This window comes from Alligator mississippiensis, chromosome 11 (genome assembly GCF_030867095.1).
Source record: "Alligator mississippiensis isolate rAllMis1 chromosome 11, rAllMis1, whole genome shotgun sequence".
Taxonomy (NCBI): Eukaryota; Metazoa; Chordata; order Crocodylia; family Alligatoridae; genus Alligator; species Alligator mississippiensis.
Genome location: NC_081834.1, coordinates 69,172,813 through 69,196,146, shown reverse-complemented (window position 1 = coordinate 69,196,146; position 23,334 = coordinate 69,172,813). Strand labels below are relative to the sequence as shown.

The 23,334-nt window shown below is 44.8% G+C and overlaps 1 long non-coding RNA gene across 1 annotated transcript in view; it reads left to right on the top strand.

The window, feature by feature from the left end:
- The window catches only part of LOC132244222 (uncharacterized), a 34,336-nt gene extending 28,602 nt beyond the window's left edge, over positions 1-5,734 (top strand). Inside the window, exon 3 of the long non-coding RNA XR_009455795.1 lies at positions 793-5,734. This is a non-coding gene — a long non-coding RNA (uncharacterized LOC132244222). The remainder of the gene's footprint in view (positions 1-792) is intronic.
- The last annotated feature ends 17,600 nt before the right edge of the window (positions 5,735-23,334 follow it).

The window sequence follows — 23,334 nt, the reverse complement described above, 5'->3', positions numbered from 1 at the left end:
TGCAAATTCTACTAAATATCTTGTCGCAAGGGCATGAAAAAAAGAAAGGATTAGGGCAAATTATGTGAATTTGTATCACCATAACAAGACCAGTGCATTGCATTAACCCAGGAGATGCACACTTCCACCAGAGGAAATGCCCTGTTGGACCTGGTCCTGGCCACAGGTGATGATCTGGTAAGGGGGATCCAGGTTCTGGAACACCTGGGTGATAGCGATCATCGCTTGCTGGAATTCATCATCCAGAGCAGGGTGACAAGGGCCTGCAGCAAGGCGGTAGCCCTAGACTTCAAGAGGGCCAATTTCAATGAGTCGAAGAGATTGGTGGGAGATGCGCTGGGGCTCTCGAGGGCAGGGGAACTCAGTGCCCAAGATGAGTGGTTGTTCCTTAAGGAGGTGATACTCGGGGCCCAAGGGGTGACAATCCCAACAAGAAGCAAGGCGGGCTAGAGTACCCAAAAGTCTCCCTGGCTCACCAAGGATGTCCGGGAATGCCTGGTTGCCAAAAAGGCAGCATACACTTGGTGGAAGCGGGGAGGCTATCTCCAAAGAAGAGTATACCTCCACTGCTGGGGCCTGTAGGGGGGCTGTTAGGAAAGCTAAGGCGGACATAGAGCTAGGACTAGTGTCCAAGATCAAAGATAATAAGAAGTCCTTTTTCAAATATATAGGGAGGATGAAGAAGGCACTGGGAAATGTAGGGCCCCTGCAAGATGTGCTGGGCAATCTGGTGGTTGTGCCAGAGAAGGCAAACATCTTTAACAAATTCTTCACCTCTGTTTTCTTGTGCAGGGACCAGGACTCCCCAACCGTGATTCAAGATGGACTCAAGGGGAACGCCTCAAGACCTAAGGTTGAAGGAGTACTGGGTTAGAGTGCTTCTGGAGGGGCTGGCCGTGTTCAAATCAGCAGGTCCAGATGCTCTCCACCCCAGGGTGTTGAGGGAGCTAGCAGGTGTTTTTGCAGGGCCCTTGGCACGGCTTTACGAGCACTCGTGGTGCTCAGGCCAGATGCCAGATGATTGGCAGATAGCCAATGTGGTCCCCATCTTTAAAAAAGGGAGGAGGGAGGACCCGGGCAACTATAGGCCCATCAGTCTTACCTCAATCCTGGGGAAACTCTTTGAGGAGATCATCAAGGAGCACATCTGTGATGGGCCAGCATCGGGGATGAGGCTTAGGGGCAGCCAGCATGGTTTCATTAGGGGCAGGTCATGTCAGACCAACCTGATTGCCTTTTACGATCAGGTCACAAAAGCATTGAATGCAGGTGTCACCGTGGATGTAGTCTTTCTGGACTTCAGCAAGGCCTTTGACGCTGTCTCCCACCCTATCCTCATTACAAAAACTAGGCGACTGTGGCATTGATGCCTACACGGTCAGATGGGTTGTGAATTGGCTCAAGGGTTGTACTCAGAGGGTGGTGGTGGGGACGGGTCATATTCGACCTGGGGGGAAGTGGGCAGCAGAGTCCCCCAGGGCTCGGTCCTTGGGCCCACTCTGTTCAACTTCTTTATCAGCAATTTGGACGATGGGGTGAAAAGCAACCTGTTCAAATTTGTTGATGATACCAAAATTTGGGGTGAGGTGGGCATGTTAGCAGAGAGGGAAAAACTGCAGAAAGACCTGGATAGGTTGTAGTGGTGGGCTAACAAAAACAGGATACGTTTCAATATGGACAAGTGCAGGGTGCTGCACTTGGGCAGTAGTAACCAGCAACACACTTATAAGATGGGAAACTCCCTTCTTGAGAGCACGGAGGCAGAAAGGGATCTTGGAGTCATTGACTCCAAGATGAACATGGGCTGACTATGCGTGGTCAGCAGGGCAGACCCAATACTGAGAGGCTACAGGACCTGAACCTGTTCAGCCTTCACAGGAGAAGGCTGAGGGGGGACCTGGTGACTGTCTGTAAACTCAATAGAGGGGACCAGAAGGGTTTGGGGGAGACCTTGTTTCCCCTAGCGCCCCCTGGGATAACAAGGAATAATGGCCACAAATTGGAGAGGTTCAGATTAGACATCCATAGGAACTACTTCACAGTTAGGGTGGCTAGGATCTGGAACCAACTTCTAAGGGAATTGGTGCTGGCTCCTACCCTGGGGGTCTTTAAGCATCGGCTCGATGCCTACCTGGCTGGGGTCACTTGAGCCCAGTTTCCCTCCTACCCAGGCAGGGGGTCGGACTAGAAGATCTACAAGGTCCCTTCCAACCCTACTTCTATGATTCTATGATTAGTTTGTAGTGACTTTTACTGTTGTGTTTGGTCAATCAGTAAGTATTCTGTTTAGTTTTTGGAAGGAAAAAGTATATTTGACCAATCTGTTTTGTGTTACTTGAACTTGTGAAGTTTTTTTTTTTAATTTTAAAATTTAAAAATATTATTTTTATTACAGAAATATTCAGTATTCTCATTTTGAGTTTAAGGGACATTCAAGGAATATTACCTGTCTGAGTAAAAAACAAAAAAAACAAAAAACCAGAAAGTTTTCAAGTGTCACCATTATATGCTGTTTGTTGTGAGTTGCGTAAGTTGATTTATATATCCTTCACTGCAATAGACAGTGCCTGTGGATTGTAGAAGCTACAAAGATTTTTGATAAATTGAACACACCAACTGGCAGAGGAGTACCTTTTAAATGCTTATTGCACGCAGATACACTGCAGAGAAGGAGATCTTGACCTTCAATGGGTCATTATGTAAAAAAAAAAAAAAAAGAGAGAGAGAAAAATGATAAACACTCTGTCTGGAACCTGACTGTACTTGATGTAAATGCTACTCGTTTCAGTAAACAAGCACACTGCCAGATTGAAGTTCTTCTGTACAGAAGAAAATGGGATTTCCTATGTGCTAGTAATCTGATAAACCAGCCTGCAATAGGAGTCGAAAGGGGGGAAAGATAACGAGTTTAGGCAGTCTGCAAAGCTCAGTGTAATATTATGATCACTTATATGTCAATAACAATTTATGATCCCAGCTTAAATCATGGTGCTAGGCACTGTACAAGCACATTGTCAAGGGCAGTCCTTGGCCTGAAGAACTGTTAACTTGCACAAATCAAGCAAGCCAAGGGAAAGGGACTTGCTCAAGGTTACACAGCAAGTCAGTGACAGTACCAGGATTGGTATTGATGTTTTCAGTGTCCTCTTTTACTGTCCTGGCCTGGACACTGCCTTTGGGCCTTACATGATGTCCACTTTATCCCACACCCCATGATATTCATGTGCCCAGGGCATAATGTACTTCTGAGTGGAGGGCCTACATGAGGACTCATCAGTCCTGAGCAGCATGCCAAACTGATCCAGTATATAAAATCCCAAGAGATTATAATATAGCCCAAGGCAGCTTTGTCTCTTATCTCTGTAGCAGAAAGCCCCCTTTTCCTCTTGCCTGCATTTGCTCTCCCCTCTTTGAATATGTTTTTCCTCCTCTATCTTTTCGTCCTTCCTCTTTCTTTCACTTTAAGATAAGGAATTGTGTTTTAAAATTTGTGTGTGCATTTTGTATCTCCCCGTGTATTTTGGTATTTTTATCTATTTGTGTGCCATGGCATTTGTAGCTTTTATTTTATACTCCTCACCTTTCAAATATAAATGTGTTTAGTAACAATGTTAACAAGGGCAGTAGTCAAACTGCTGCTTCCCTGTATCAGGCTGGCCCCTGAAAGAGAGAGTGAATCAGTGTTTGAATGTGTAACACTGTAGCAGCAGACAACAATTAACACCTAAGGAAACTGCAGATCAACCAATGGAATAACTCAATAGAAGACAATGTAACAACTGGGAAATCTCTAAACATCACTGATCAAGGGTTAGAACCCCTGGCCTGAGTTCATCAACACCGGGGACCAACTTTTGGGCTGAATATCTCCAGATTGACCGCTCCCAGTGAAAAGTGACCCTCTTATCTCCAACTCCACCAGCACCCGTCCTGCCCAGCCAGAAGGACCAGCTGGTGACCCTCTTCTGCAAGATAACACCATGCTAAAAGAAGCCTCAATGCCAGACTCCAGCACCTGTGGGATAGTTATACCTGACGCTTGTAGCTTCCTACTGTGTGTGTGTGGGGGGGGGGGGACCAGCCCCAAGGTTTATAATTTAACTTCATTACAGTGTTTCAATCCGCCTAATAAACCAGAATTTTAAGGATCCTGAGTTGGACATTTGTAGCCAACATCTCTTATCTCCTGACATAAATCACAAGGACTCAGTTGAGTCCAAACCTTGTTGGGGAATGATGAATCTGACACCAGAGAAGCTCAGCTACTCTTTCTTTGCATATCTTCTGCATGCGGATTTTGGGAGCATCACGCTCTGTGGGTTAGAGCTGGATTTGAACCTGATAGACTTGGCTTCTACAACAGTCTGCCACTAATTTACTGGATCAGTTTGGAAAAATCATTCTAGGGGAAACGTTTAAAGACAAAGGAGAAGTAGGTGTCCAATTTTCACTGACTGGCTCTTGGCCCCCTAATATGGCCTTTGCACCTGTAAAAAGTGACTGGTATTGTGAGGCCACACTTTTGGTTGGGTTTTTATGCCACTTTGGCTAGGTACAGATGGTTAAAAAGCCCAAGGCTGAGTCGATTCAGTCTTTGCCAGTTAGTCTAAGCTGCACAGATTAAATTGGAGCAGAAATGAACAGACATTTACCTTTGGTTCAGAAAATGCAGCCATGTGTCTGCTATGGCTCAGGCCAGAAGCCGGGGGGTGCTCGAGCAGGCTCTCTGGCTGTGTTGTTCACTTCCTCTTCCTGCTGCCCCCGAGGTATCTGGGATTCTCAGTCCAGAATTACAGCAGCAGGACTCTGCATGGTTGCTCATCACTTCTTCATGCTTCCAGGTGTCTCTGAGATGTGTAGTGCACAGTTGCAGTTGGCAGTAAATTTGAGTGGGGGAAAAGGTGTTTAACCCTCCTCTTTGGTCTCAACCCTAGCCGGAGTTTGTCCCTCCTTCCTAGGGTCCCTGGGTCCCTCCTTCCTTGGGAACCAGCAGTGGGAAGGAGAGGATCCAGGCACATGTGTGTCCCGCACGCATGTGTGCCCCCTTAACTAACTAACTTACTGACCCGAGGTGGAGGAGGAAGCGGCAGCAGCAGCAGAGGAAACAGCAGCGGGGGCAGCAACAGCTGATCCCCCAAAGGTAAGAGGGGCGGAGGGACCCGGCACAGCTGAGCCGGATCCGGAGGGGAAGCCCCCCGGGTCCCATATAGCTGAGCCGGTAGGGAGCCGCACTCCCGAGCCGCGCCGGCGGGGGTTAGGAAGGGTCAGGAGAGAGACTCCTGTATGGGTAGGGCGTAGAAACCACACAGATCTACAAACAGCTGCTTATAGAATGGTGTCGACGAGGAGTTCTGCTAAGGCCTCTGCCCAGGGGGACAAGGCTACCCGGGGCAGGTCTGAGGCCTCCACCCAGACCGAGCCCATGGGGGAGCTGATGTCCCCCTATCTCCTGGCCTGTGGGGGAACCCCAGCAGGGCCGGGGGGGGCAGAGATTGGGGGCCCCCACACCTGTACAGCAGGTGCCCATCTTAGGGCTCTGGAGGCACAGGTGAGGGAGCTCCAGGAGGAGGTTAGCAGGCTGAGGGGTATCAGGGAGGCGGAGGATGAAATTGACAGTTATTTCCTTTCCCTGCAGGACCAGGCACCTAAGGAAGAAGCAGCCCAGGGAACGCCCTCCACAGCAGAGTGGCAGACGATCACATCCAGGACCGGACCTGCTCGCAGCGAACAGGTACCAGTTCCTCCAGTCCAACTGGAGAACAGGTACGAGGCCCTGGCAACCCTGCAGGAGATGGAAGGGGAGGAGGAAACCCTTGGGTAGGAAGCAACACCACATTCTTCATGCTCCGAACAGGTCAAGAGATCCAAGCGGACCCAGAGGAGGAGGCGACGATTGCTCGTCATAGGCGACTCCATCCTTAGAGGTACGGAAGGGCCCATCTGTCGCCAGGACCCCTCAACACGAGAGGTATACTGCCTGCCCGGAGCAAAGATTTGGGATGTGAAGGAGGTAATCCAGGCCAGGATCAAGCCCACTGATTACTACCCCATGGTCCTAGTCCATGTGGGTACTAATGATGCAGCCAGGAAAACCCCCAATCACCTCATGGTGGACTACAGTGCTCTGGGCAGCATGCTGAGGGAGTTCGATGCACAGGTGGTTTTCTCTTCCATCCTACCAGTGAACGGATGTGGAAGATGACATGAGAACCGCATCCAAGAGACCAACTGGCAGCTTCGGCAGTGGTGTCTTGAGGCAGGCTTCGGCTTCCTGGACAACGACCCACACATCACGACGAGGGACATGCTCAGTTGGGATGGGCTTCACCTGTCCCCCAAAGGTAAGCATGTGTTTTCTTCTAGGTTGGCGGATCTCCTCTGGCGGGCTCACCGGGGGGAGGGGAAGATGAGGGCGGGGGAAGCTGTGGACCACCAAACCATGTGGCACCCACAAGGACAGCCCAGCCTTAAGGAAGAGAACATTGGGAACCTGCAAGACATGGGGTGGCCAGCACTACGGCACAGGTAAGAAACAAGAAGGTAAGAAATAAGGGGCCCCTTGGGACTCGGAGCGGGGGGGCAGCAAAGGCACCTGTCGCAGGGCTCAAGTGCCTATATACTAATGCTAGGAGCATGGGAAACAAGCAGGATGAACTAGCGCTCCTGCTTGCACTAAACACCTACGACTTAGAGCTAACGGAAACCTGGTGGGATTCATCCCATGACTGGGCAGTACATATTGAGGGTTATAGATAGTACAGAAAGGACAGGGTGGGGAAAAAAGGGGGAGGGGTTGCGCTCTATGTCAGTGAGCAATATACGTCAACCCTCATCAAGACAGAATCCAAGGATGAGGAAGTAGAAGGATTGTGGGTTAGGCTACATGGGGGGCAAGGAGAAAGGAATTTGGTGGTAGGGGTCGGCTACAGACCCCCACATCAAGGGGAAGTAATAGATGCGGGGCTCCTGAGGCAGCTCACGGAGACCATAAAAGCTAAAGAGGTGGTAGTCATGGGGGACCTAAACTACCCAGACATCTTCTGGGAGACACAGACGGCAAAGTCCCATCGCTCATGCAGGGTTCTAACGTGTACAGGACCTCCACCTGACACAGGAGTTACATGGTCCCACTAGGGGGAATGCCTTACTGGATCTGGTATTGGCAACAGGGGATGACATGGTAGGGGACCTCCTGGCCCCTTTCCCTCTTTTACCCCGCTCGGGGATCGTCTCGCTTTGTGCCTGAAGTATCATTTCCTTAAGGCACAGCCACCCTTCTTGGGCTCCCATCACTTCACAACTCCTACTCTGCAGTGCGTCCTTGACTAATCGCCTGAGTTCATTGAAATCAGCTTTCCTAAGGTCTAGCACTTTCACCCTACTAGTTACCTTACCCACTCGACGTCTTATGGTTAATTCTATTATTAGGTGATCACTGTCCCCCAGATGGCTACCGATCTGTAAGTCTCTACTCAGTCCTGTGGAGAGCTGGTCCCAGATTTGCCAAAATAGCATGTCTTTATTAGAGTCAAAAGCATTTCAATGAAGCAGAAATACTTGCAAGAGTTTGGGTTTTTTTAATTAGAACATTTAGTATTCAATCTTTCTGTGCAACATGCACATGTATGTGCGTGCGCGTGCGTGCGTGCGCGCACACACACACACAGAAGCAAATAATTTTTCACACATGTTGGTATTGTAGTAAAAAAAAAGAAACGTTCTTAACTACTTCTGCCCCCGTAGTAATGCATTTCTCTGTGACTCGGTTTTCTATCTAGAACACAGGGATTGAAATGCTTCTTTTCTTCCCATTTTTTTTTCCTGGCTTGGTTTATTTTACATGTTATGGTCTTTTCAGCAGGGTCTCACGAATGGCAAAGTGCTCATTGACTTCAGCAGGTCCCAGATTTCCTGTAACTCAGCCAGAGTAGAAATAATAATTTGTCATACTTCACAGCAGTGGTTAGAGCCCATCAGTCAAAGAGTATAAGTATGTATGCACTCCCACAGCCTGTTCTGTTAGTCACTGAAGGATTGGAATACACAGGTTTCCCCTGGGGAAAAAAAGAAAAGCCCCATATAATGTATATTATTTAGGTACTAAAGATTGTTTTCAATCACACTATACAATTTGAGTGTTTTATCACTTGTATAGGCTTGGGGGAAATGTTCAAAGAAAAGACACTTTTCATGAAAGACTTCCTTAGTGTGTATGTAAATTCTTTGGGTTGGTCTCTGTTAAATCCTATAAGGGACACGTGGTTGTTGATTAGAATGATTTGTTCAGTCAACTAGGTATGTACAAGAAAAAAAGATGTTTGCAATGTAGTTCATTCTGGAAGAAATACAATTGAGGGCAAATGAAGAAATGTGGTAATGAGGTCTAATATGCAAGTCTCTCTCTCTTTTAGCAAAAGTCTTGGCTTAGCAGTGGTAGAAATGACTAGAATGCACTGAAAACACCCCCCAGCCAGATAATGTCTCCTTTTTTCCTTCTAGAAATCTGGCATGGGGATGTTTTTAATAAACAAACTCCAAGGTAGGATCAGAAAAAAGTGCTGGGCTAAAAACCCTCCTCAGCAACAGCTGGATCCTATTAGATGCTGAATAGCCATAGCTCCCACTGGCCTCACCAGGAACGAGGGCAGGTCAACAACACCTGCATGACCAAGCATCAAGTGCCTGACACCAGCACCACTTCTTCCATTTTATCCCCTATGCCCTGATCTGATCTTGCTCCTAGATCCAGTCTGCTACACAGGACCTTCCTTTAAAGCATGCGTGTTCCGGGAGTCACAAGACCTCCCCTTCCTCAGCATAAAACCTTAGCTTAGCAAGAAAATAAACCCACTGAAGTCCAGGGCCTTCTTGACTTCAGTATGCTTCGGATTTAGGCCCTAAGTGAAGGCTAAAACCTTGTTCCCAGTCCCCACTCGAGTGAAGAAATAAGTAAAATGGTGGAGCTATTCAGACGTACGTTAACCTTAACCACTCACCACCTTGTGTTTGTCGTGTTTGTTCCCTTTGCTTTATCTGCATCCTTGTCTCCCTAGACCATATGGCTTTGTCTTCCTGTCTTTACGCTTGTCTGCTTAAGTGCTACACACCGTTGGCCATGTAGTAATAGATAATACTTTCTGATTGTATTTTATAAACCATGGCGTTCATAAGCTGGGCTTTGCATAAATATTCATTTTAGAAATTGCAGCCTGTTCATTTGTTCAGAAGCATCAAGGACATCTGGGTATCATCTACTTACAAATGGCAGGCAGATTATAGGGTGTTAAGCAGATGTGCATGTATTTATGGTGCAGTTCAGTAGATCCGGCACTAGGTTGTTTCCTCCACTGGTTTCCTGGGAGACCTTTACGTGATGGTTCAAGGAATCTCTCTGCACAGTCTGTGAATTGCACTTGATATCATGAAACGGTCGGCGAGAGAGTGGAAAGTACCAGCAACAAGGCAAAGAGTAATTCTACATTGCGATCAGTGCAGCCGTTGCAGCTTATGCAAACCTATCTGAGCTAGCGTTAAGCTTGTGACTACTGTGAACAGCACATGCACAGCAGCATGTCGGTCAGCACAGGCTACAAAACACACCCGAGACCCTGGATAAATGCATGGGCTGGAAGTTTGTGTTGCACTCCAAGCTACCAGAGCTGCATTGCTATCATTAGCTGAGCTAGCCTGCGAGCTCACATGTGCTCACACGGGGTGCAGGGACAGCAAAAGAAAACAGAACAAATGAACAAAAAGAGCCTTATGGGGGAAGGCTGGATGAGACCCAGGAAATTTTGGATAGGAGAAGTGGCTGAGTTTACTTGAGGGCCTATTTTAACATGAATGCTGTGCAGGGTATCTGTATTGCTGACTACAATGGGACTTCCAAGGGGAGTAGGAACAACAGCTCATTGTTGCCTGATGTGCAGGTAAGTCATGGCATGAGCAGAAACTCTGTACCCAGTTTTTTAGTGTCTATATATGTTTGCTGACATCTTTCGTGTGGGTCCGGAGAGTGGTAGTCAGAAGGCTTCCACCTTCAGTGAGATCTGTTGTGTGGTGTGTTCAGGATTTGGTTGCAGTCCGAGAAGTCAGATTTCAACTCCAGGGACAAGTGGTTGGACAGCGAGCTTCAGCTTGCGGCAGGAGATAATAAATATGAGGGCTACACCCTAGGACTGAGTCCCCAGTGGGTTTTGTGGAGTGTGTCCACAAAAGGTGGCTTTTCCAGAAGCTGTTGCATGTGAGCACTTGACTTCCCCTCCTACTCTCCCTCTGGGAAAGACACCTCCCTCTTCAGTAAAGTGCTTTGAGTTCTTTGGACGTAACGCACTGTATTTCACATATTTTATATATGTGAAAATAGTTCTGGCTCAATTATGTATGCATATCTATTTTTTTTTTCCTAAGGGCAATATTAATTAAGTGGCACTTCATCTGGTGCCTCCATACTATCTATTTACAGAAACACAAGTATCCCGTGTGTGTGTGTGTGTGTGTGTGGTGTGTGTGTGTGAATGCAGCAAATTATAAAGAGGAGAATGGACCTAGTTGTAATCTGTGGAAACTAAAAAAGGAGCTCTTACCTGGATCCCTAAACCATATACCAGAACAGAAAAGAAGGTGAAGATATAGGCTAACATGGCATCATAAACAAGACTAAAACAATATCCAGTTGTCCAAAAGTATACAAGAAGCAGACTATTATTACCTTCAAGCCATTCTCATGTCAGACTTTTTAAAGCAGTGAAATTCCATATGCAGCATGTTAAGAAAGCTAGAAATGTATGGAAGGAAATGGAAATACTGACTGAACATAAGACTCATTCCCAAGGTTTGAAGATGTCATTGAAATAATTGCAACTCTTACTGCGAGCATCCATAGGAGGGATTAAGAGTTTGTTTACTGATTTTTTCCCCCACTGTTGTTTAAAAGACTAGAGCATGTACAGGATCACTCAGGTCTGGAAATGTTTGTGTATTTGGGATGCTTATTATTCTTACAATTTTTTTATAGTTTTGGACTAGCACCTAGTTAAGATCAAGGCTTTTTTATTGTTATTATTGATGATGTATTGATGCGTAGAAGTCCTATCTGAGATCGATGCTCTCTCATGGTAGGTACTGTACAAGCACCTAATTAAGAAATAGTTCCTGCACCCAAAGGTCCCCGTGAACAGTGGTGTGCAGTCGCTGTGGGGAAAAAAGCAGCAGCACAAATTCATGCTGGTGCTTTTTTCCCCAGCGCATGCCCCTGCACATGGGGTTAGAGAATGGAAAAATGTTCTGGGTGGGGTAGGGGAGGTTGGGGCCAGTACCTGGGCTGGCCCAAGCAGATCTGGGGTCCTGGGGGCCTCCTGGGGCTCCAATGGTGGCAATCCAGGCACGCGGAGCCTGGCCAGCAGCCGGAGCATGGCTCTGGCTAGCCTGGCTCTGGATTTGGGCAGTGCACACTGCTGCCATGCATGCCACCTCGTTTTTTTCAGGCACAGGTGTTTTTTGACATGAGGATCTCCTGGTGTCAAAAAAACCCATCACACTGCAAATTAGCAACACACTGAGCACCTGCACAAGCAGTGTGTGCAGTTTGCATTGCAGCTGCCAGATCTTAGGTGCTGCATACTGCTTGCGCACACTTGTCTAGATCTGCCCAAAGAGTTTACACTGTAAAGTCAATACAAATAATGAATGGAAAGAGAGGTACAGGAAGGAAAGGTCTTGTCTAAGGTCACTCAGGTTATCAGTGGCTATTCAGGACTAAGACACAGACCTCTTGCCCACTAGGAGCACTTGATTTAGGTGTCTTGATGCAATGAATGTGTCGCTCTCCTAGCTGAAGGTAATCCCTGATATAAATTGTTTGTGATCAAGATCTGAAAACCTTGGCTGCCAAAGACTCACTTTTTCCTATTAGGTTCATTCCATAAGATTCCCAAATATTTAACCTCTCTTTTAAGTTCAGGCCTTCCTTGCCTATATGTCATTGCATTTACTTTTAGGACACTTCTCTGTTGATATGCTAATATCATTTTAGACAATGGGGTTTAGGCACCCAAGTCATTTTTGACTGTTACTATTAAAAAAACCCAAACCTAATGGCAGTGCAAAAACCTAGTTGTCTTTACAATTTCCAATACTGTTCCTCCTTTCCTACCCCGACCCCAAAAACACCATTTGGGAGGGTCAGATCCAGTCAGCTCTAAGCATCTTAAGTTCCAGTGACTTCCTTCTGGGAGTGGAAGATGCTTAAATACACTACAGGATTGGACCCTTTTCCCATGATTCCTTATAAAATGCTTTTCTTATCCATCCTTCTCTTGAAGAGGCACAAACACAGAATCCAAATAATGCATCAGATATTTGCAGATACCTCCCTGTGATTTGATCCAGCCACGTGTATATATAATATTATATTATGTTTTCTGGATTATTTTATGACTGTTTTGTTTTACTCCCACAATGTTTCCTACATGGCTGATCATAATCAGGATATTGCCTGTAACAAGAAGGGCTGGCAGATTTCATTTTCTGCAAGCCAGTGCAGTGGTGCAGTGTGCAGTTGTCCTCTGTCAGTTGGGTAGTGCTAACATATATCTTCCAAAAAAGCTATGCTTAGTGTTTCCTCTCTGTCTCCCAAACATACTTTTTAGCTATTTTCACCCATGTGACATTCACTGAGATGCATGCAACTAAAAGAATTCCCATAATGAATGATTATTGGCAAGAGGGAGGTCCTTCTCATCCCTCAGACTTGGGGAACTCAACAGGATAATTTGGAGGAGAATGTGGAAAATGGACTTGAAACTCCTAGTCACGAGCAAGGGATTTAGCTTGGCAAGGTGTGTTTTTGCATAGAATATCCTATGTGGAACGGCAGAAACCTCTTTCCTGGGGGAGGTAGCATGTTCGAACGTACAGGATCAGAGCTAAAAGATTTGGATTCTTTTCCCAATTTGCCATTGACCTTCCCTGGGACACTGGTGCTTTCCCTCTTTCTGCCTCTGTGTCCACATCCATTAAATAGGGATACCGAGATGTGTGCCCTCTTCTGAAGAACTTCCAAGTCAAAATATGATGAGTGTTTGTGTTGGAGCGTACAATACCAAGCCCAGGGTATCTTTCCTCACTGTCCTCCTATGAAGGGTGTATTTGGACTGCCTGCTGGATAACAGCTGCTTGGAAAGCATTGAATATGCTTGGAAAAATAGTTGTTAACAAAAAGAAAAATGTTTTTGTGCAAATTTGCTTCAAAAGGGTTTGTTTTCTCTCCCCTCCCACTCCCCAGTTTTGTCTGAGGAAGCAAACACTCCAACTTGTTAGACCAAAGATGTTTTACAAACCAAAAACTTAAAAAAATTGGACTAAAGACTTTTAAGATATGTTTAGCTGCATATAACAGCATAAATAGCCTAAATTAAGACTTTTTAAATGTTCCGATGTTTATACAGGCATAAATGGGCACTTGATGTCCTGTGCAGCGTTGTTTGCATGAAAATCCAATGAGCCAATTTTTGCTTGAGATCACACTTCATTGCACTTCATCAGGTTCACAACACTTCCGCAGCAGTTCACCCACGTGCGCACATCGTTGAAATTGGTCCTCTCACCCACCTGCCTCTCTGAACAATTTCATTTATCGTAGTGAGGTTTCATACTTACTATGGAGATGGCATGCAGTACGCATAATAGTATAGATTTACAATGAAAATATCCATTGGAAAAAAAATAAAACACATTTCATTTTCCAAAAAAATTAAATCCAAAGAAATCAGCCAACAGTAATCAATCAGCTCTACCAGAGCGCTCTGTCATAAAACTTTGAAACTTGCCTATATATTTTTTTTTGAGATGGTAACACAATATAAACAATAAACCATCTGGGATTCCTTATTATGGACCAGGACTGAGTTTTACTGGGTGCTGTACAAGCACTGAATAAAAGGCGTATCCCTGTATTGAAGACCTTACAATCTAGACTTTAGATCAGTAGCTCTCAACCAGGGTGCTAGTATCTTTTTAAGGGCAACACAGGGTGCAAACTCTACAACATAATTCATAAGATCTCCTCAACGATTTCAAATAAGAATTGGTGGTGTCCATTTCAATTAATCTATCATGTCAAAATCATTCTGACCTGCTGTAGTCTGAGTTGTTTGCAACAGAAGAATTGTTCTATTATGTTTCCAGGGGCAAAAACAAGCGAACACTAAGAGCTGCTATCTTCCACGGGTCTCAAGTCCAAAGAAGGTTAGAAAGCACTGCTTTAGATGTAGGAAGCAGCATGAACCCTCAGAGCTGAGCAGCAGTCATGCCTGTTTGCAAGGAGCACTCCCTTTTATTTCACCCCAAATATGCCACACATTTAAGGGAATACAATATACATCTTTTTCTCCCCACCCCATCAGCCCTCTGGAAATGGGGAAGCTGGTTTGTCTTTAGGGCTAAGTACAGATACTCAAGCAGCCCGTGGCTGAATAGATTCAGTCTTTGCAAGTTAGTCTAAACTGCACAGATTAAATTGAAATAAGTGAACAGACATTTACCTTTGATTCAGGAAATGCAGTCTCATGCCTGCAGTGGCTCAGGCCAGGTGCTGGAGGGAGAGCAAGGCTCTCTGGCTATGTGTTCACTTCCCCTTCCTGCTGCTCAGTGAGTTTAGCAGGGCAGAGCAGCTCGGTACTCTGGGGAAGGTGGGTTTAGCCCCCTTCCTGGCACCACACCCCAGCCAGGGTTTGCTGGGGGTGGGGGGTAGTCCCTGACACTCTCTTCTTCTCCCGCATACAGCTCTTCTCCGCTGGAGCCGGCAGCACAGCGCAGCCCAAAGCTGCAAAGCATGCTGGGATGCTGGGGGACTGTGACTTTCCTTGAACAAGGAAGAGGTCTGGGACAGAAGTTTCATAAACCGGTTTGACCCTAATCAGTTAAGTCTGATACTACTTTCAACCAGGTTTATCTTCAGCCAGTTTCAGCCATTTTGAAACTGGTTTATGTGCACTGAACTTCTGTTCTGTTACAGATTTAATCCAGTTTCTGATGACTTAAACTGGTTTATGTGTAACTTATATCTGTACCTTAGCAGACTTGAAGTAGGGTTAAGTACTGTGAGTAGACCCTCTGACTCATGGTTCCCATGATGGCTGCCACCTGTCCCCAGGGCTGCAGGCAGCAGGGGCAGAGTCCAGCGTGGCAAGGTACCAGCTGTTGGCTGGAGAGCCCTGGAGTCAGCCGAGGGTGGGTGAGCTACCGTCAGGTCCCTTGGTGAAGCCCGCGATGTACAAACATCACGTGATTACTTAGAGGAGCGTAGGTAAAGAAAGGACTTAAGACATCAACATCATGGTCTTGCTGTTTCCTTCACAGGACCTGACGCTGTTATCAGCCTCCTGGCTGGCTTGTTCACCTGTCAGTTTGCTGCAGACAGTGTGACAAAGCAGGGAGGGAGATTGGAGTGAGAGAGGGAAGGAGGACATAAATTCAGGAAGTTTAAATACCTAAAAATGCACACGTGGGCATAGATAGATATTTACTATGGGAATATCCATTGGAAAGATAAATAAAAATATTTTAATTGGAAAATAAGTTCATGTGACATCATTCAGTCAGCTCTACCAGAGTGCTCTGGACTTAACCCTTGAAACATGGCTAGGTTTTTTTAAAGACAGTTTATTATTTTTATTATGTTCAGGCAAGGATTTCTTAGGGTGGTATCTTGTATTGGTCCATGTGAACAGTTGGGATAGAGCCAGACAAGCTTGGAATGCAGTTACCTTGTGTTGCCATCTGGGATCCCTTGTTGTGGACCAGGACTCAATAAGTGCTGGGTGCTGTAGAAATACAGAATAAAAAGCTGATCCCTATATCAACGACCCTCTAAGGTGTGCTTTAGATGTAGGATGCAGTATGAAAACTCACAGGTAAGCAGTAGTAGTTACTGTTTGCAATGAGAACTTTTTTATTCCCCCCAAATATGTCAGAGAAACAAATGACTGTTCTCCCTCCCCTCTATATATTAGCCTCTCTCCTATCCTGTCCCCATGCAAAACAGGAGCTCATAGAATAAGTGTGATCCGTTCCAATAAAAAGAGCTTCTGATTTGTCTATCTTGTCCTTTCTGCTGTCTTAAATTATTATTAAATATGAATCAAAACTAGTAGCATACAATTACATTCAGCTTAAGGGAAATACAGAAGCTCCCCCTCCCCCCATTTATATAATAGCAGTAGCTTGATTTATAAGACAGTGTTGCATTATTTCCCATCCATTTAATAGCAGCACCTTTACTATTAGCAGCAAGCTTATTATTTCAGGTACAGTAATTTTCTGTTATTGCATTTCAGCCCAGGTTCGGTGTGGGATATTTCTTTTCCTCCACCAACTCTTCTCCCCAGTCTCCTCCCCAGAACATGATCCTTTGTCAAGCAGGCTCCTATTTTTACTGCTATGCAACTACAGCTTTCTTTTCCAAGCCTGCCTGAGTATGAAAAAGTGCCTGGGAGGTTTCCAGTTTTGTCCCCATCTATGCCTTAATGTGGAAGTTTTCCCTGTGCTGAACCATGCAGTTTTCTTCCAGTATGCTGCCACAATAGCAGCAATACATTTCCTCTGGCACTTTTGCCTCAGCAGCAACTTTGACACCAGGCCAACCATTAAAAAGAATAGAAAAGAAAGGAAGGAATAGGGATGTTAAAAGCAGGCTCAGTCAAATAATGTCCCAAGCTATGTGAGTGCACCTTTCTCAAGCAGAGAGAGCCCTTGTGGTGTCTGATTAGGCCAGGCACAAAGACGAGCTTCTGAACGTGCCCATGATAAACTGGAGTACCTTGGTTAACAGAGTGAGTTTTAAATACCAGGAGTTATTTTACAATTAATATATGTATATATGCGTACATGTTTAACAGATAGAATAGAAATGGAAATGAGGGGGTGAATTTGTGACTTGCATGTGGCGGTTATTAAAAACTGTCTAATTTGAGCCCTGGATTGCATTGACTTGAGGAAAAACAATGATTTGAGGCAAACAGTGTATCAGGATGACAAGTCTGGCATCTGGATTTTGCACATAGACCACTGTTCTTGCAAGGAGGATCTTTTAGCATTCTGGCAAATGCGGCTTGCATTGTAAAGATACTTATGTATCGCAAGGGTGGGTCCAATATAAGCATCTGTGATGAGAGACAGGTACAGAGATGGATAAGTAAATTCCCAGTATCGAATGAAGCCAAAATGAGATCAAATATAAATTTTAAAAGCTTGATTCAAAATCCATTGGAATCAAGCCTCCCACTGGTTGTACCAGACTTTGGAGTAGGGCCTGAACCCATACTACTCATTCATAATGCAGAGGAGCAGTATTGCGTTGGAGCTTGGATTCCCTGCAGGGGCACCACCGGTGGTGAGGAGAAGGGTTTTGTCTCGAGAGTGGTGATCTATGAAAAGGGAAGGGAAAAAACCGGGCCTGGACTTGCCAAATGAGCTGGCCAGGGAGAAGAGAGGACATATCCATTAGACAGGAGACAGGAAGTCCACAGAGGGATTTCATAAATAGAGCCTTTCAAAATGGATACAGGGATGGACTGAGAATAACTGAAGTGTATTGGGGGTTGTGAGGGGTATGATCTACACAGAGATGCTTATCAAAACTGGTGGCATTTAAGGGCACAGTTGTTATGTGTGAGTGTTAAAATGGAAGCTATCTGTCCTGGAGAGTGTGTGCGGTTTTCTTCTTTTCTTACTTGTCCTTTTTGTTCTGCCTATAAAAAATTCAATGGAAAGGCTCTCTAGAGCCCTTCTTGATGGTCTCTCCCTGACTATCTGCCTAGTAATATAAGCAGAAATGCCTGCACTGGCTAACTAGTTCCTTGTCATGGAAATAATACATGACTTAGATCCAGTATATATTTTCTGTCATTGCAAAAAGGATGAATGCATCATAGCATCATAGAAAGTGAGGGTTGGAAGGGACCTCCAATACTAGTCCAACCCCCTGCTCAAAGTAGGACCATCCCCAACTAGATCATCCCAGCCAGGGCTTCGCTGAGCTGGGCCCTGACAGCCTCCAAGGATGGAGATCCTGCACGTCTCTGGGTAACCTGTTCCAGTGTATTACTACCCTCCTAGTGAGGAAATTCTTCCTAATATCCAACTTAAACTTCCCTTGGTGCAACTTGAGCCCATTGCTCCTTGTTCAGTCACCTGCCACCACTGAAAACAGTCCAGCTCCATCCTCTTTGTGACCCCCACCAGCCCTGCAGGGAGTTGAAGGCTGCTATCAAATCCCCTCTCACTCTCCTCTTCTCCAGACTAAATAAGCCCAGTTCCTTCAGCCTCTCCTCATAAGTCATGTCCCCAACCTCTGGACCATTTTTGTTGTCCTCTTCTGGACTCGGTTCAATTTGTCTGCATACTTTCTAGTGTGGGGGCCCCAAAACTGGAAAACAGTACTCCAGATTTTACCTCACCAGTGCTGAATAGAGTGAAATAATCACTTCCCTTAATCTGCTGGCAACACGCCTACCGATGCAGCCCTGTATGCCGTTAGCCTTCTTGGCAACAAGAGCATACTGTTGGCTCATATTGTCCACTGTAATCCCCAGGTCCATTTCTGCAGAGCTGCTGCTTAGCCAGGTGGTCCCAGGCCTATACCATGCATGGGATTGTTCTGTTCTAAGTGCAGGACTTTGCACTTGACCTTGTTGAATCTCATGAGATTTCTTTTAGCCTAATCCTCCAATTTGTCTAGGTCACTCTGAATCCTAGCTCTACCCTCCAGCGCATCTACCACTCCCCCCAGCTTGGTGTCAACTTGCTGGGAGTGCACTTCATCCCATCTTCAAGATGGTTAATGAAGATATCGAACAAAACCAGTTCTAGAAGTGACCCTTGGGACACTCCTCTTGCTACCGGCTGCCAACTACATCTTGAGCCATTGATCACTACCTGTTGAGCCCAACAGTCCAGCCAGCTTTCTGTCCACCTTACAGTCAGTTCATCCAACTCAGATGTCCTTAACTTGCTTGAAAGAAGACGATATCAAAACCTTGCTAATTCAAGATATATCATATCCATTGCTCTCCCCGCATCTACAGAGCCAGTCATCTCATCAGAGAAGGTGGTCAGGTTGGTCAGGCCTGACTTGCCCTTGGTGAAATCATGCTGACTGTTCCCAATCATTTTCTTCACCTCCAAGTGCTTAGAAATGAATTCCTTGAGGATCTGCCCCATGATTTTTGGGGGGACTGAGGTGAGGCTGACTGGTCTGTAGGTCATGTTTTCTATGCCCCACTTTGAATCTCTCAGTCCAAATTTCCAAACCTGGATATTCTTCTACAGGCAGGTCACATATTTAGGCTTGTTCATGTGCAAGACATCCCATTGTACACTCATTTGCAGGTGTAAGTGCAGGTGCATGGGCAAATGTTTCAAGTTCAGCACAGGTAAGTCCTTCTCCCAGTTAGTTCCATCATGTTCCCAGCCTTTATTTTTTCATTTAATGTTCTTATGATGCAGCTTAGTTGCTGCTATAATTTTCAGAGCTTGCTCTGCTGACCTTACTGTGGTCCCGCTGAAGTCAATAATAAAACTTGTATTGAGTTCAGTGGAAACCCTCGTCAGTCAGCATGAACCACTTTGGAAAATGTGCACGTGTATAAAAGATATGAAACTGTCCTCGGACAAAAAATGGTAGATAAGTGCAAAGAGATGTCTGGATTGGAGCTTTTTGAAAAGTCCCTCCCCCTCCCAAAAATGCTATTTTGACCAAAACCCACCTCCAAATTCAAACCTTCACATATTGGTGTTAATTTTAAAATTATTTGATTCTTAATTTCTCATTCCTTCTGTCTCTCTTTTAAAATAATCTATCTTTATCTACAAAGGAATAGGATAATAAAAACAAGAGGAGAGCCAGGAAAAAAAAAAAAAAAAAGCACAATTAAAATTCTTGTCTTAAATTTAAAAACATCATTTTGTTGAATCAAAAATAATTTTGGAGCTTAAATAAAAGGTTAAGTTTTCAATCAGTGTAGTAGAGACACAAATGAGAAATTCTCAGAATCACGGTGTTAGAAAGCAACTGCACGGTCATTTTGTAGATTGGCACAGCGAGGTCAAGTGACTCTGCAAAGGCCACCTCAGGAGGTATGTGGCAGACTGAGTAACCGAAACCAAACCATAAGACACTCTGTCCCATGCTTTAATCTTTAGTCCTTGATGCTCCTGCACTGTACGAGTGTTAACATTTAAGTTTTGTTGGGTGCTTCTTATCAAGGAATTGACTGTGATCTTTCAATGACGTATTAAGTTACACTGCTAAATTTCTGTTTGGTTACATCAAGCTTTCTCGCCACCAAACTCTAAACCTTCCCTACAAGGTGATACAGCGTGCCATGTGCCACAGTTTGGTGCTGAATATCTTGCAAGGTACTTGGAAGCTTGGCAGTAACAAAGGAGACTTTGACCCTGACACTCCTGAAGTAATTCATTTAAAGGGTTTTTTTACTTGGAGTTCTGCAGAAGCTGGGTTATTTTTACTTCCACCCAGTGAAATTCTCAAGGCTTCGCTTTATCCATATGCTGCTGTCTGAGAGTTGTACTGGGTTTAATTCTTTAGTTTCCGTGTATCCTTGAGTTAAAGTCTTGTTGTCTTCCCAAAACAAAGGTCTTTCTGTCACATGAAAAGAGTTTCGCAGCAGCTTAGGACCACAGTTGTAACATTTTTCCTCTATCATTATGAATGCAAAAACAAGGGATTTGCATGGTAGAAAACACACATTGCAGTTGAGGGTATCTTTCATTTGTATTCTTCCATTGTTCCCTTTGGTCTACAAGGTACAAGATTCTGCAGCTCCCCTTGATGGGCAGGAAAGCCAAAATGATCATAAACCCTAAACATGCTTTCCAACACCATGTAGCAATTCATCAAGCACACTTTATATTTAAAGATACAGTTTATAAAGTGTTATTAAGTGATTAATAGATTTTAAAGATGATTATAAGGACAGCAGCATGTGGCTGTTATATATGGTTATCTGCTGATTATAGGATTCTGTTAGCATCTCCAGCTATTGAACATTTGTTAAAGCATTGAATGACCTTTTATTACCTCTCTACAAACTATTTGTAAGTGTGCCTTCAATAAAAGCTAGTTCCAAAGCAGCTGAACAAGCTCACAAAAGTATTATTTGCTAAATACAAGTAGCACGCTGATTTGGCCTGGGTTGAACCAGCTGCAAATTATGACTATAAACAGAATGCAAGCCCAATTCTTGAAACTCAGGGCCTACATTTTCGCCAAAAAACAGAGTTTGTATTTGGCATCTGTCTGGTTGTGGGTCCTCATCTTGGGACAAATTAAAGGCATCCCTGAATCAAAAAAAAAAAAAAAAATATGAGCATTAGGCTAAGTAGAAATTAGAAGCTGATTTTGAACGCATCAGAACAGTTAGATCCTCTCAAGATACTATATCAAACTTGAACAAATGTAATTATACTTGTAGAGATTAGGATGTATATCTTCTCTGCCACAGTCTCCCCATTTTATATGGTGTAATCTTAGACAAGTATAATGTATTCCAGAATAGAAAGTGGAGTAGGCTATTCTGCCAAGAGTCATCTTTATCCCCATTGAACTGGGCCTACATTACAGACTGTGCTGATATATACAAATAGTTACACTAATACAAAACGTGGGTACATGAGGACCTAGTAACAAACAAAACTCTTGGTCTTGCTTTTTAAAATTAGGCATCTAAATCGATATGTAGGCACAACAAGGTTTCAGGCCACCTGCAAAAGAAATAAAAGGCACATTGCATTCAATTAGCACTGCAGCTCCTCAGTACCTTGGAGTATCAGCGCAGTTTTTTGAGTGCCTTAAACTAGAGATACTTTATCAAACTTGAGCACACACATCTCAACACACTGGTTCTGACTTAGTTTCATAGTTTCTAGGGTCGGAAGGACCTGAACAGATCAGCAAGTCCAATTTGGTAACATATTTTTTTTTTAAGCATTTGTGTTACACTAGTGTTAGAGGCCCTACTGGGAGAAGGGTCCCATGGTTGTATATGCTGGACAGACATGTTGACAGACGTTACCCTAAAGCCTTCACCATCTGTGGAAGTAAAACTGATTCAGATAGGCTTGTCAAGCCCCACACAAGCCTAACAGACCATTGGGTTATTGTGATGAGGACCATTGGTTTCATGTGCTGAGGTCTAGCCTATGTTACCAAATTTGCCCATTACTTTGGGGTGTGCTCATTTATTAGGGATAGTTTCTATGGTCTTGGTGATTCTGTCAGTGTGCTGCTTGTGTTACTATACGGAGCTGTATTTCTCCCTTCTGCAAGCCCTCACCCCCAGTGGAGCTATCTTGCAGGACTCAATCTCAATGGGACTGGGTTCCTCCAGTCACCAAATCAGTCATACACACAAACTAACGTGACACGCCTGACCTGGCCGGGCTGATCAGCATGGACAGGCTGACACCCTCATATGCCAAGAATCAGTTCATAAGAGCAACAATAAAATGCAGTCAGACACAAGCACACAGGTGAACAGAATCCCTCTGAATCCGGCTGGGTGTCCAGCTGACACCCTCATGGGCCAGCATTCAGCTTATAAGGGCACGCCTGAGTCAAACTGGGTCAATCAGCCTGTACAAGCTGATCCCCTTATGTGTTTCAAACTCAGCACGTCCCAATCTTTGGCCTCTTGATGAGCAGACCCCACAATAATTTAGGCTTCACAGGGATCTTTAGCTTAGGTAAAAGAAGCGTTGTGGCAGAGCACGGGAGGAAAGAGAAGCAGAAAAGGAAAAATATACCCAGTTACTACCAGTTTGACTATAAAAGTTATTTATTGCTAAGCATATGAAATGTATAATAGTACTAGTAGTAATAGACATGCAAAAGAAAAACAGACACAAACAATGACAATACTACCCTGGTTTCACTAAGTATTTGAGGAAACTTAGCTCAGGCTTAACTAATACAGTTCAGGGTCAGAAGTTTATGCCTAGACAGAAGAGACAGAACGCTGGGAATCTCACCTAGTCCACGGTACGCAGGCTGCAAAGCTGACAGGCACAGTCCATAGCACAATCCTTGAAGAGAGAGACGATCTGTTCTTCCAGCATCCCAAGAATGACAGGGGATGGTGTCAGCACAGGAGTTTTCTTCTTCTTTTCTTTTCCTCTTCTCCTTTCCTCCTGCTTCTTCTTCTTTCTCCTTCTTCTTTCTCCTTCTTAAGCACACACACTTACAGATTTTTATACCCTCAGTTCAGCTGCTTCGAAGCACCCTCAGTAGTGTAAATCATTGTTTTTTTCTATCGA